Consider the following 11,640-nt stretch of genomic DNA (forward strand, 5'->3'; position numbering starts at 1 on the left):
CCCGAGCATCTGCCATGCACACGTGGTTCAGATGTGGGAAAGACTCCAGCCTGACTCGCGTCCACACGTGCTGAGTTACGTGGACGACATCCTCGTACATTCTGAGTCAGCAGAAAAGACTGCCGACATCACAAAAGAAGTTCTGAGACTTATCGGAGAAACCGGCTTCAAGGCGAGCCGCGAGAAAGCTCAGCTAGTCAAAACCAGCGTCAAATACCTAGGACTAGCACTAGGACCTGACGGGAGAACACCAGACGGTCAGCGGGTGGAAGCAATTTCAAAACTCCCCGCTCCCACTGATGTTCCCTCCCTCAGAGCCTTGCTAGGGACCTTTAATTTCTCGCGCGACTTTATTGAGTCGTTCTCCGATAAGGCCAGACCCCTGTATGCCTTACTGAAAAAGAACGCCCCTTGGAAGTGGGACTCGGAACAACAGGAAGCCTTTGCTGCCCTGAAAACCAGTCTCATGCAAGCCCCTGCGCTGGCTCACCCAGACCCAGCAAAGCCTTTTCAAATTCAGCTTGCCACCTCAGAACGTAGCTTAGGGGCCACGCTGTCCCAAGAACATGCGGGTGCTCCCCGAGTAGTGGCTTATGCCTCCAGAAACCTGACCCCCGTAGAGATGCGCTTCAGCCCATGTGAAAAGATATGCCTGGCGCTGATTTGGAGCCTGACCCACTGGGAGTTTATAATCGGAGGATCCCGAGTGGTAGTTCACACCACCCATACTCCGCTTAAATACATCCTCTCTGGAAAGATCCAAGATGGACAAGTGTCCAACGCTCGGATCGCTCAATGGACCCTAGCCCTGGTAAACAAGGGAGTGGAGTTTCAGAGAGCATCCAGTGAGCCATCTTCCCCTTACGGCCTCATAGTTACAGGAGAGGAACATGAGTGCCCCCTCCCAGTAATTGATCACGATCCCTGGCCAGCAAGAGAGGGAGTCCCCCTAGCAGAAGCAGAAGCACTTGGCTTCGAGTGCTGGTTCTGCGACGGGTCCTCCTTCTACGTTGATGGCTCTCCTCGCACCGGTTTTGCGGCCGTCAGAGTTAGGGATCACCATGTCCTGAAAGGAATAACTCGCCCCCACTCCAGCCAAGCGGCGGAAATAGATGCGCTCCTAGCCGTATTAGACTGGGAAGACCCCAGGACCCCAATTGCCATATATTCAGACTCAGATTGGGCAGTCAGAGCTGCCACCATCTGGCTCCCAGTGTGGCAAAAGAACGACTGGAAAACGCAGGATGGCAAGGCAGTCACATACCAGCAACGCTGGATGGATGCTGCAGCCTTAATTCAGAGGCGCATAGCCATAACCCAGATAACACACGTAAAAGGGCATCAAAAAGATGACTCTGCCACTGCCTACTGGAATAATGCAGCAGACCAGGAAGCAAAAGCAGCAGCCGCTTATGACAAACCCTCCCCACCCCACTACATCAATGAGATCAGATCAGTAACTACCCGAAGGGCTGCTGCCCAAATGAAAACCTCAGAAGTCTTAGACTTGGCCACAATGCAAAGTTCAGACCAGACTATTCAAGAGCTGGCCCGAGCAGGCAAAGATGCCACAGGCAGATTCTCCATCCAAGAGAAAGACTCGATAATCTGGGCAGTAGACTCAGAGGGCGAGTTCCATTGGATTGTGCCCACTGATGTCAGAGGGGATCTTATTCAGTTTGTCCATGAACAGGGGCACCGGGGCAAAGAGCACACGCTCTCCCGGGTCCAGGAAGTTGGGTGGTGGCCACACATGCGCCAGGAAGTAGCTCAGTGGGTAGACAACTGTCTCTCCTGCGCTATGGTGAATGCGGACTCATCCGGCCCCAAAGCCCCCCTCCAGCACCAAAGAGTTAAAGGTCCCTGGGCACAAATCCAAATCGATTTTATCGGTCCTCTCCCAACCACTACCAGAGGAAATAAGCACTGCCTGACTGTCATAGACCCGTTCAGCAAGTGGGTCGAGGCTTTTCCATGTAAAAGGAACGATGCAGCCACCACAGCCCGCCTTTTATTTAATAATATTTTTAGCCGCTTTGGAATATGCGCAGTAGACAGCGACCTCGGGACACATTTCACTGGGCAGATCACCCAGGAGCTGTGCAAGGCGCTGGGCATAAAACAGAGATTCCACATCGCTGGCCACCCCCAGTCAGCGGGGACCATTGAAAGGACAAACCGAACCCTCAAGGAAGCACTTCGCAAAATGGTGAAGTCCTCAGGGAGAGATTGGGACGAGAAACTTCCTATCATACTAATGGCCCTCAGAGGCACCGTTGCCACCCACGGCTATACTCCCCATATGGTCATGACAGGCAGGAAAATGCGCCTCCCTGAATCCCTCTGGATTGACTCACAGCTACCCAATGACATGGAGACTGTAGTTATTAACGAGGAATGGGTCCGCAGCCTGGTCAAAACCATCTCAGAAGTACACCTTCAAGTGGCACGGAACCTAGGAGTCACCCAGCAAAAGATAGACAAAAAGCTAGGCTGGGTCAAAAACCCCCAACAGTGGGAAGAAGGACAGTTGGTCCTTTACAGAAAATTTTCCAAAGACGGACATCCCCTGTCCGTTAAATGGCAGGGACCTGTGCCCATCACTAAAAGAGTGAGCCCTGCCGTCTATCAGGTCGCCATCCCCCGACAGAAGGGAGACACCTGGTACAAATTCTTCCACTGCTCCCAGCTAAAAGAGTGGAAAGGCAAGCCGCCAGAAGTCCAGCCACAAATTCAACCAGCCGCGAGACCCCCCTCGCTGCCCCCAATCTCAGAAGTCAGAACTAAGCAGATCTCAGTCATGAGTATATCACACCTTCCAACAGTCTCTCTGGAAGGCACCTTCATGGAGATCTGAAACAGACTGTATATAGTTTCTATTAGTTTGCTTCTTCTGGGTTAAAAGCCCCAGAATAAGCAAGGGGGGGAAAGAGAAAGACAACCTCCTCACAAATTTTTTCTGTTGAAAACCCCCCCGCATATCCTGAATCCGATCCCTCTCTGTACTTGCAGGGTCCCCAAAATGGAATGGAAAATATGGATCAGGACCTTGTGCTTCCTCGTTACCCTGCAACTTAACAATGGCCAATCTTTGCACAATGCAATTCGCAGCATATCGGGAAAACCGCACTGGACATGTAAGGGCACAAGAGCAGAACATGAGCCCATGGTCTGTGACATTCTTAAGAGTGGTTATACACGCACAGAATATCCCTACTTTTCCCCAAGTAACAGATTTAGAAGTTGCGAAGAACAATGGGATGAAACCCCAAACTTGATTCTCATGTGTATAGAAGTTAAGACCAGCGCTCAGGTCCTCATGTGCTATTCCCATGAAGACAGACAAATTCCACTGGTTGAAGCTACTTGCATTTGGAAACAAGAGGGAGACCCCAATCTCAAAGACTGGTCCCAAGTAACTCTACCACAACCTAAGCTCAAAACCCAGTGTAAAAAGAAAACTACCCCAAAGCCAGTGACCACCTCTGTCCGTACCCCCACTCCTCCTCCTGTTACCGAGGATTGGGCTCCAGCTTGCGCAGTTTGCATGTTGTCGGCCGCAAGTTGGAAGGCAGGGGAACCCCTAAAAATTATTATCCTAATAGGCACCAGGACCAAAATGGAAGTGTCCACTAAATTAACCACCCCTACCGGGGAGGTCATCACAAACCAAGTGGGAAACTGGACAAATACCCCTTGGACAGTTAGCAACGAGGACTTGGCAAAGCAAGGACCTCCAGACTGGCTCATAAGGTCCACGGACCCCAAATGCCCCAGTCAAGCCCACTCTATCAGGTTTCACCACCTGGGAGTGATAGAAATCCGTTTGACTCATTCAGTGGGTCAATATCACTTAGAAGTGGAAGCAGGGGATTCCTTTAATTTAACATTTGACCCCCTAATTTCGGACCCACAAAAACTCATGGACAATTTTACTAAAGTCGCTGGCTCCCATGTGATCAAAACAGATATAAGGGAAACCGTTCTGATCCAGCCCCAAATGTCTCTAAAGGAAATCCGAGTTCAGCTCTCGGGTCTCAACACCACGAATAGATTACCCCAATGCGCCCCCTATCTAAAACCGGGCCAGGAAGGATGGAAAGCTTGGCTCAGGTTGTGGACAGACGCCTCTCCCTCTCCCAACAGAAGGAAAAGAGCAGCAGCCGATTGGATTGCCCCCGCAGCGGGAGGAGCAGCCCTTATAGATGCGGCAAATATAGAGGTCCTGGCTAATAAGTTTGCTTATGCCACTGCCACGATCTCAGACCTAGGCAAGCCCATCTCCAACTCCATGCAGTCCATGTCTGAAGTACAGCACTCCATCAGTGAAATCTTAGTGAATTGGGAAAGCCAAATTGAAAGAGACTTTGCTCTCCTCTTAAAAGGGACCCAGTCTCTACAAGCCAATCTGTCCATTGCCATAGCTTGTACCCAAGCCCATAGTTTAAACACAGCCGTGGCCATGGGAATAATTAAAGAAGCTTCAGCGGGGCACCTCCCCCTGGAAATCAGACACCTCATAGCCCCAAAATTAACAGCCACCGAGCTGCAGTTAGAATCATGGTGGACCTTAATGAATTCCACCTTCCACCCCCAATCTCAGGAACTTTTACTGTATTTACTAACGGCTAGCAGCCGAGAATCTTTTCCCATTTTTCCTATCGTTCCCCTAGGCTTGCAAGCAGGAGAGTCAGACGTGCTCTACGCTAACAACCCCTCCCACTGGGCACGACTCTCCTCTCAAGGCATAATTTTTCTGAATACCAAGGGTTGTGTTCACAGAGACCGCCTCGGTTTCATTTGTGAGGACTATGCGTTAGAACCTCACCACCCCTGTTTAACCCCCCAAATAGATCAGGTCAGCATCTGTAAATATGACCTGAAGCAGGAGAATGGATCTGCGCTGGTATATCTGGGGAAAGGATGTGCCTGTGTAAGATCCCCCTGCCCTTTTCTCATCCTGAATTCCTTTTTATTACAACCAATGCTCCCGTTTATGAATAGATGCTTTTGCAACCTCACATCTGTACAGGGGTGTGATTTCCAATACACCATCCCTGTATGGACCCGAGAAGAAATGATTTTGTCCCCAGAACTCTTCACCTACATTCAACCCCTCTTTTTAGGGATGGGCTTAGAAGCCATAAGTCAGCTGTTTAAACATCCCAAACTCCATTCAACCCTCCAGAAAATAAAGCAGTCCGGAGACACCAGCTCTCTAGTCGTCTCCCATAATAACAAGGAGATTGCAGATATCTCTGCCAAAATAAAGAAAGCAGGAGAGCACTCATGGTGGGAAACCCTTTTGGGATGGAGCCCCTCCGCCACCGGATTTTTGAATTTGATTCTCCACCCCATAGTTGTGATCCTGGCAGCACAAGCCTGCTTAACTGTGCTGATTATTTTTCTTGGGTGCTGGGTAAAACGGCAGCTCAGCAAGCTGGAGATTGTCAATCGCACCACCCAACTAGCCTATAAGCCGCTCTAAAAGAAAGGGAGGAGATGGAACCCTCCATTTCTCCACTCCCCCTATCTCTCTCCCTCTCTCTCTCTCTCTCTCTCTCTCTCTCTCTCTCTCTCTTCTCTCTCTCTCTGGCTTGTCTAGCAATTTTATTATTATTATTGTGGCAAGTAAAAGTGTGTAACACAGATAAGCCACTCAAATGGAAAAAGGGATGAACTAGTTGTAGAGATTTTATTGTGGAAAGGCATAAATATGAATGACCATAATGCCTAGTGCCAAGTGCAGAGGCCTCTCCACCCCCAGCGGCATGCCACGATCAATGCAGGCTGCGCGCGCACACCTAAATGAATTTCATATTGTTGTATGCATTATGTGTATTTTTATGAATTGTTCTTAAGGTCAGAAAACCCCCCCAGCATTCCATAGCCCCCTCTAGTTGGGAAGGAGGGAACACTCCCCCTTCCATGAATTCAATATTTTCTTTTTTCTTTAACATCCAAAGTGGGGTTGTTATTGACCAAACCCCGGACACAAAAATTAGAAGGTTTTTTTTCCTTCTCTCCGGAATTGAGTCCGCTGGTGGCGCGTCCTCACACCCACCGTAAAGGCGGGAGCCTCGGTGCAACGACCGATTTCAAGCTAATGAAGGACGCCCGTGCAAAGCGGACATATTGATTGCCGGAGAAGAAGGCCTTGCGGCGGTGGGGTGTGCAAACACTCGGGCCATCCTGGTTTTGGACGGCCCACCCACCAATGCAGGAGGGCCTCCACTGCCGCCGCATGGTCTCCTAAAGACACCCGCCTTGAAATCACAGGGGCCCCCTCCCACCGAAAAACAAACATTCCCCTGGAAAGCCAGCACCCTTCTCTGTGTCAAAAATCTGCAGCTGTCTCTTTAACGGACAGCACCTAGGCTGAATACCTGTCTGAACACCAGGAGCAGTCAGTTACCCATCAAGCCCCTGGTCTCAAAAATTTGCATAAGCCGGACCCTTTGGTGCAGACCGAGTCTGCGCAGTTTTAGCATGAAGTCCCCTCGCCCCCTCCCCTTGGAGCATACCAAGTCAAGTATAGGAAATGTTGTTGTATATGCTGCTTTGTTTAGTTGGAATTCTATCTTTTACCAGTATAGGAGAGGTCTCCCCCCGAGAAGGCGATTCCGGCTCCTGTAGAATCGCCCTGTTAGGAAGAGACCTCAAGGTCCTGGTTACATAGTTAGCCCGCTCAGTGGGCTGACTATCCAAAACCAGAATGATCCGCGTGCAATCCAGAAGGCCCACCTGGGCCTAGTGGGGTAGGACCGCATTTACTGGTGGGTGTGGGGACATGCCACCAGGGAAAATTAGCTTAGAGCTAATGGATTGCGCCTCGGTCTAACTTGGTCCCCTAGCCCCGGTTACCTTCTGCAGACTGTGTCCAACTAAACCTCTCATCTAGTATTTTTCCCATATGTATAAGAATAGGAAACCAGGAAAGGCCTTACAGACACCTGGATATAGAAATGTTATTGCAAAGGTTTTATTAGGAAATGTGTAAATGTATTGTGTACCATAATACCCTGCGCTTTATGCAAAATGCCTCTCCTCCCCCAAAATCGCCTCCAACGTGATATCAGTAAAGCGAAGGTCCGCAGCTCGAAAGGCCGCGAGACTAGGAATGATTGACACCTTTCCCTTACGGAGAAATCCGAGAAAGGCCGGCCTTTGCCGATAGGACCGCATCCGGGCTCTTTCCCCCATCTGTTAAGTCTGTTCTTTGACCTTCATAGGCGGGGCTACCCCTTTTCGGCTTGCCCCTTTGGAAAAATTGACTGGGAACAGTCAGGAATTTGATGGCAGTTTCGCTGTGGTACTCGCGGGAATGGAGCTGTCTGACCTGGCCTGTGCCTTGGAGGCCAATGCCAGTTGTTGTCGGGCCGGTTTTGGACCGCCAGCCCACGGCCAGCACTAGGCCGGCTCGATAAAGAGTAGAGGCTAGAAAGTCCTCCGGGTCCACGACAGCTGTAGACGCACCTAGCATGGCGACCGACTCAAAATTGCAAAAAGCCCATACTAGGAAGGTCAAAGACAGACCTAATCCCCCACAGGTGCCCCTACCCAACATGCCAGTATGCCCGCCATTTGCATACGACCGCCCCTCCAACCCTAAGGCTCTAGTTATGCATATATGTTTTAATGCGTGTGTTGTGTATATATTTTGTTTGATCTATCTTTTACCAAGAGTATTGAGGCCCTTCCCGAGGAAGCGATTCCAGCCTGACCAAATGGAATCGCTTCATTAGTCAGAGCCTCGACGGTTCGCCCGGCGGGATCATCCGGCCGAAACCAGAATGGCGCGAGTGTAAGCCAACGAGGTCACCTTTGGTGACCCGCAAGATAGGCGCCACCCCCGAGAGGTACCATAGTGAAGACCGCGCAAGCGCGAGTCTTCATGATTGATGGATGGCTATGGAAGGCGAGGGCATCCACTACAATAGATCAACCCTAAAAGGATATAGTGGGCACAAAACCAGTGCGCAGGAAGGGTCCCAGACCACTTGACCCCTTGATGACAGGCAGAGGTGCCAGAGTGAAATGGTATAGTAATCTTATTGTGCCCCTAGCATGGCCCTAGATCTAACCAGAATGCCTTGCAAGGCTGTATGTAAATCACCCCACGCCCCCTTAGTCAGGCCACCCCATACCAACCCCCGAGACAGGCGAGGCCCCGAAGAGTGCTACCGAAGAAGCACGAAGATAGCCGAGCCCAGCTGATTGCCAACGGAAGAGGCAAAGAAGATTTTTTTTTTAGCTCCCCCCCCCCTCTCTCTACCATGGGGAGGAGCGAACTGGAAACCATTGTGTTTACGTGTACCTTCACCCTTCTACTAGGAGGGGAACGAGATTTTCCAGATCCTAAAACGAATGCTTGTAAACCAGCGGTATGTCTTTCTATCTTTGTCTATCTGTAACTTTAAAAAGGGTACAAAGTTTTTCCTTTTTACATCCGGCAGTTTTGCCTAAGGTTTTTTTTCTTTGTATCCTATGTATACTGTTATGACTCAATGTATATGTTTTCAGTTTGTTAGTTTAGCAATGTAAGCTTGAGTTTAGAAAACAATGTTTTATTTTGTACTGTAAGATGAACCGGATGCTTTGATACATGCAATGCATCCGCCCTGAAATATGCTTGCAAATTTAACAATGCACACTTCTTGAGAGGTTGTCCAACTTCACTAGGCGGCCCCGTTTTTAATCTAAGGTTTTAGTATAGGACAAATGGTTCCCAAACCTCCATTGGCCAATGCAACCCGACCCCGGTGCCTCCAATCAAGACTTCAATCAACACGTGTTAGGTGTGCCGCCATTTCAGACGTTGTCTTCAGGCGGCAAGGAGGGGAATTGATAGCATACGAGCCTGCCTACATCTCCAGGACTGGACCTGGCAACCCGGTATGCAAGCGCACAGACTGCTTTCTAGCCGCACGCCTGCCTCAAACGCTACTGGGCAGTCGCAGCGCGGCTCATTTGAAACTGACACAGCCGCTCTTGCCAGCCCGGGCAACCAGCTACTAGGAACCAGATGCAAAGGGCTGTCTCTTGTGAACCTGAGAGGAGCCATGTTCCTGTACATCTCTGTTTTAGAAGCAGCCATTTCGCAGAGAGCTGACAGCCACGTACCCACTGCGAGCTGCTCCCCCTCCCAACTTCCTCCGTTGCTCAATGAGTCGTTAGCAGTAATCCTGATATCCAGATGAGTCATCCCTCCTGTCCAGCTGCAGAGACCCCAGGACATTTGCACAGATCGCACCTATTGTTCCGGAATGTAAATCCCATCAGCAGAAAGATTCTTGACCATCTCGGGTTGTGAAAGCCATTGGAATTATAATAGATTTCCAAATTCTCACTACCCTGCCCCGGTAGACACAGCTTAATCCTTTTGTCCACCTTTTTGCCACCTGGGAACCTGGGAGGGGTCAAACCCCCTCTTCCCGCCCCCAGAAAACAGTATAAGTAGGATACCCCTGGCCCATTCAGGTCACCTTAGGTCTTTCCTGGCACCTTTGCCGTTACTCTGTTGGTTTGGTTTCGCGAGCCTTACCACGCTCCCTCCCGCCTTGCTGGTCAAGCCCACGGGAACCCCTACCCCCATCTCGGTTTTCCTTTTCAATCTGTTCATAGTCTGCGTGAGTTGGACAACACCTCATCTAGATAAGGTAAATATATTGAATCTACGATATCCTGCCAAATTGGCAAATTTCCCTGTACTACTGCCTTTAATTTACTAGCTTCTTGTATGCTTGTGATGCACCATTTGAATGCCTGAATACATAAACACTGTTTAATTTGGAACTCCTAGTCTCTGTCTTTATTCAAACGTCTCATTAAACGGATTCTGGTATAGTTGAGTGCGAGATCGCTATAAAAATACATAGTTACCGATTGCTCAGCTAATTTCCCCATATAAAGGAGCAATTCGGCTAACACATCCTTAAGGGTGTCTGAAGCCTGGTGCACCTGAGGCAGTAGGCAGAGGTCTGGCTTGAGATGGCCAACTGGACTGAAGGGCTGGCATTTCCCTGGATGACCAGTCTTTAGCCCAGTTCTCTGACCTCGCAAGCCCCTGTATTACTGTGTGACTCTTTGAGGTCTGTCTGTTTGGTATCCGCGAGACATTACTTCCAACAGCCGCGCAGCAGGGTTCTCTCACAGCTGAGGGTCGCATGATGCTGGAGTTCTATGCATGGGTCTCTAGGGTCCAGACATATAATTTGACCCTAAGAAACAATTGCCTGTGCAGTAGGCACGGTATGGGAGTAGTCAGAGTGAGGGCGCCTGCATTAGGAATGCAGCATGGGGGAAGAAGGTTTACTCCCACCAGGGCACTTCCCCAATAGGAAATGCCTTTTTGGGATACCTGATTTATTTATTTATACTCCGGCTTTCTCCCCAGTAGAACCCCCAAAGTAGCTTACAACAGAACGAAATGTTTAATACGGTCCCAGACCAACAATAAAAAACTTTTACATAATAAAAACAGTAGCTATATACATCAATAAATATATAATCAAACATTCGTAGGGGAACTATTAAAAACATAAGCGTAACTAGAACACAGTTAAAACTCATTCGTTGGGTTCGACCCATGCTCGTCTAGCCTTCATAATTCGCCATCCAAATTTGGCCATTTTAAAAGTTAGCTCAGAGTCTTTAACTGAGAGCAAGTTAGAAAGGCGAGTCGCTCTAGTGCTCCCTGAGTGGTCAGCTATTACAAGGGAAATGTCTTCTCTTATTTTATTATAAATTTTGCGGTCATAAATGGCATGTTCAAGGGACTCTATGCACTTACAACAGAACATTCTTCCCTCCTCTGCTCGATCCTAACAATAACCCTGTGAAGTACGTTAGGCTGAGGAAGAATAACTGGCCCAAGATCACCCACCAAGTTCCCATGGCAAAATGGGGATTCATTCACCCGGGTTGGGGGGGGGACACACACACAGTGGGCCGGGTATTTGCCTTTTCCCCACTGGCAGGGCTTAAAGGAACTTTGGGGAGGCATTTCAATCAGTGAAACGGCTAAGGTTGCCAACTCTTAGAAGAAAAGGCACAAATCTGGCAAGGGGCATGGCCTGCCCATTATGTGGTTATGCAAGGCTGAAGAGGGTGAGGGAAGAGGAACCTGAGCCATGGGGAGGAGGAGAAAAATGGTTTTTAGCAACCCTGAATATGGTGGGACTGCAATGCTGGGGCCATCAGCTCCTTTCCCCTTGTTGGGGCCAAATTACACTTCTCAAACTCCAGTTGTGGAACTCCAATTTCAGGTGTAAAGTTTGGCTTTAATCGTTTTTGTAGACACAAATTCCTGTGTAAAAGACGCTGACACATAACACTGTCCTTTGGACATCCATCCTCAGATATGAACGCTTATACAACACCACACACACAACGTGTGGCAACTTTCATGCTGACTGATTTATTACTGTGTGCCTGTGTGTGTATACACATCTGATATTCTTACACATACAGAGGCACACTGCACCTTCTTGTGCAAGTCATAATGAAATGACTTTTCCGGGTGTTTTTCAGACCTGCGTGTCGTATGATACTCCGCTTCCTTGTTTCGACCGCTATGAACAGATATTGGCAGCTAAACATTAAGGCTGTTTATTGTGAATGTAATCTTACTATAAGCTA

This window comes from Euleptes europaea, chromosome 14, assembly GCF_029931775.1.
Source record: "Euleptes europaea isolate rEulEur1 chromosome 14, rEulEur1.hap1, whole genome shotgun sequence".
Taxonomy (NCBI): domain Eukaryota; kingdom Metazoa; phylum Chordata; class Lepidosauria; order Squamata; family Sphaerodactylidae; genus Euleptes; species Euleptes europaea.